Genomic DNA, 3,892 nt, shown 5'->3' on the forward strand with positions numbered 1-3,892 from the left:
AGAAATGCAGGTATTCAAGATAGAGATAGAAGACACTTCTCTGCCTGAAGGCACTTGGCATTCAGTTTTATGTCTCGCAATTCACCTGAGGAATATCTGTATCCAATGCACTGATATCACTGTGATGAACCTAAATAAAAGAGCAAGTAATAGATTGTCACATACTTTGTATGTTTTTGCCAGACCACATTAAGAAAAAACGGATTCAGGCTCAAGTTCCATGAATCACTAATTTCCAAGAAGCAATGGGGCCTACGGACAGGGCACTGGACTAGGACTCAGCAGAACTGGACTTTATTCCCAGCTGTCTGTGATCTTGCTTCACCTTTTGTCTGCATTACCTATTTAAATTGTAAACTCTTGGGGCAGAGAGTGGTTTTTTTGCTATGTTTGTAAAGTGCATCATGGCATCCCATCTGACTTGGGCCTCTAGGTGCTACTATAGTACAAATAATGTCCATTAATGAACATTCGTGTATAACTATTTTTTTTCTCTTATTGCTCATGCTTATCTCCAGGTAAATAAAGTTAATGCTTAGCAAAGTGAAAACAGGAAGAAAGATTTCCTGTACACCTAATAATTACTCTATGGTAAATAAATCATGTTCTCCTTGACTGTATGGCTTTAGGATTTGTTTCAAGGAAGTGTCCTATGTTTGATCAAATATGGGAAATAAAATGAAAAAAAACCCACTATAATGCATTATTTGTATGTTTTCTTTAAAAATACTTGGATTAGGCCTCTGTTTTTAGTGCTTAGAATTAAAATCAGAACCAGTAACTACAAAGAGATAGTTCCTTTGCTGAATGTAATCCCATACCACTATAGATTCTGAAAAAAATTAATCTTGTGGTTCCAGCAGCAGAACCTTTTCATTTGACAGTGCAGTTCAAAGGCGAGAGAGGAAACAATCGATCTGACATATACTCCTCCATTTATTGCACCATAAATCTATGGAGGGAGATCTGAAGAATTCGTTTATTTGTCCCTTCCAAAATCCCATATTGCTTGCTGTGCACTAGCAGTAGCAAAGGGAAGAGGTAGTTGCTTAGAACAGATATGCCCTATCATTTCAAAGCTGTAGCCTGGTTTTCTACAGCATTTTTCTCGGATTGATGTGTAGGCTGGAAAGCAAAATTGGCTGGGAGGGATTGATTACAAGACTCTTATTCCTCTTCATAACACAGTATTGCAGGCTCCCCTATACACCAGATACTTCTCTAGCTCCCAAGAAGAACCAGAAATCATCTGCTGGGCTTTGATGTGGGAGACACAAGCGATGGGAGTAGTTTCCATTGTGGAATTTTACCAGTGACTGAGAGAAAGGGAACGAAAGACAACCCTGTCACCAGCTTTTTAAATAGGCAGGTGAGCAGGGTTGCTTGGCTCTCCAGGTGAGGACTCCCGGCCAGCCCTGCCTGGAAATCATCTGTGCTGTGCCCACTGGTTTTGCCGTGTAGGACTTAACTGAAAAGCGATCTCAGAACTATACACACCTGCTCTAAACGGGAAGGCGGCGACCATGACCAGCGACTTAGCAGCTGGTGCCCTGATGCCAAGGCGGGAGGACGCGCGGCTGGAGCAGCAGCAGCAGCCTCTGGAGGGCTGAGTGACAGCTCGGGGAGGAGGTGGTCCTCTCCTCCCAGCGGGGGATCCTCCAGTGTGACGGGCGCAGCTTTTACTACAAACCCAGCCGCTCGTTACCCACGGCAGCAGTTTGCCCACGGAGACTCTCTGTCCACGGGGATCAGCCGCTGGCAGTGCCAGCAGCAGCAGGAGGCGTCCGTGGCCACCCATCCCGCAGTGAAGAGGAGGAAGAGGACTCTGATCGGCTGCAGCCGGGAGAGAGCCGCAGCGCGTCCCTTCTCCAACGACTGGCCTGGAAACCTAGTGGGGGCAGAAGCACCCAGCAGCTGCAGAACCCAAGGGCACCCCCAATCTCGTCACCACCCGGGGCAGCTTCCAAGCTGGATACCCAGCAGCACCCAACCTGGACGGCCAGCAGCGGCAGCTTCCCAGCTGGACACCCGGCTCAGCACCCTGCAGGGGCAGCTTCCCAGCTGGACACCCAGCAGCACCCTGCAGGGGCAGCTTCCCAGCTGGACACCCAGCAGCGCCCTGCAGGGGCAGCTTCCCAGCTGGACACCCAGCAGCGCCCTGCAGGGGCATTAGCTAAGGGTGGCATCCAGCCGCCCACAGCACCAGCTCTCCAGGGTGCCCTTCCTCACCAGCCGCAGCACCTGGTAACAGCACCCAAGGGGGCCACCCGCAGCGCCGAGGGGACAACCATGGCACTGCTCAAGCTCTCCCTCATGGCCTTCAGCTTCGTCTTCTGGGCGGCGGGGCTGACCATGCTCACCCTGGGCATCTGGGCCAAGATCTCGCTGGGCAGCTACCTGGTGCTGTCTGCCAACCACTACCCCAACACCCCCTTCATCCTGCTGGCCACGGGCGCCGCCGTCCTGGTCTGGGGCTTCCTGGGCTGCTTCAGCGCCGCCACCGAGCACGGCTGCCTGCTGCGCACCTACGCGGCCTTCCAGCTGGCGGTGCTGGCGGCCGGGCTGGCGGCGGGGCTCTCGGCCTTGTTCTACCGCAGGGACATGGCCGAGGGCTTCCGGGCCGGGCTGCGGGAGGCGGTGCGCGCCTACGGCGAGGACGAACAGAAGGCGGACGCCCTGGACTCCCTGCAGCGCGCCCTGGACTGCTGCGGGGCCGAGAGCTACCGCGACTGGCTCGCCTCGCCCTGGTCCCTGGCGCAGCCCGGGCGCAACGGCTCGGTGCCGGGCAGCTGCTGCCGGGCGCGCCGGGGCTGCCAGCACAGCCCGCTGCCGCCCGACGCCCGCGGCATCCACCGCGACGGCTGCTTCGCCAAGGTCTCCGGCTTCGTCAGCGACAACCTGTTCTACATCGCCACGGCCGCGCTGGGGCTGGCGCTGCTGCAGGGCGTGGGCATCGTGCTGGCCTGCCTGCTGGCCGCCCGCCTCCGCGCCGCGCCGCGCTGAGCGCTGCCCCCGCAGCGCCGGGCCCGGGGTGTTCCCAGCGCCCGGCCCCGCCCGCCTCCTCCGCGGGCAGCAAGGCCCGGGCTGCCCCCATCGCCCCGCCCGCAGCTTCTGCCCCTGGCTTCCCTCCCCGGAGCCCGTCCTCCTCCCAGCGCTGCGGCTGTCAGCCCCCGCAACCCCCCTACGCTAAGCCTATCCTGGGCACCCCTCCAGCACGACTCTGGAAACTGACTGGCCTCACTGCTAGGGGCGCTATCCTCTCCCTCCCCCAGCTGCCTGGAGAGCCGCCTGCCACGCTTCTCCGGGGACTGGACCAGCGACACCCCACCAGCCTCTGACTCCTGTCCCCCATCCCGCCTCCTCCTCCGGGGACTGGAGCAGCAGCAACCTCCTCCCCTCCTCGCCCCTCCCCCTCCCAGCGTCTTATCTGCTCCCCCCACGCCCTTCCCCGCTTCTCCACCATCTGCTCGGAGAACTAGCTCGGCAGCACCAGCTCTCCCCTCCTGTCCCCTTGCTTCCCCCCGGCCTCAGCCCTCCCCGGGCAGCGCATCAGCTTGTAGGCGCCCGCGGAGAGAGCCGGGCCGAGAGACTTTCCCGTGCAAACAGCGGTGGGAGGAAGAACAAGCGCCGCTGTCTCCCCGGCCGGCCGGCGAGACTTTCCCGTCACATACACGCCTGGCATCCCTGCAAGGGGACAGGGGCTGGGGGGTCTGGGCGCGAGAGGGGTTTGACCCGACAGCGAAGTTAGCGGAGTTTCCTTGGGGGAGAGCGGGGTTTGATTTTCTAACGGGAGCTGTTGTTATCGCGGCAGACAACGGGCGGCTGTGGGTTTCAGCCGGTGGCAGGGGCTCTCAGTAGAGGCCTCTGGTGGGCGGCTAATTCCGGGGACAGT

The 3,892-nt window shown here is 58.3% G+C and overlaps 1 pseudogene; it reads left to right on the forward strand.

Annotated features, from left to right (window-relative positions):
- The first annotated feature begins 1,304 nt into the window (after positions 1-1,304).
- LOC141987186 (tetraspanin-7 pseudogene) lies at positions 1,305-3,003 on the forward strand (annotated as a pseudogene).
- Positions 3,004-3,892: the final 889 nt, after the last annotated feature.

Source organism: Natator depressus, chromosome 1 (assembly GCF_965152275.1).
Source record: "Natator depressus isolate rNatDep1 chromosome 1, rNatDep2.hap1, whole genome shotgun sequence".
Taxonomy (NCBI): Eukaryota; Metazoa; Chordata; order Testudines; family Cheloniidae; genus Natator; species Natator depressus.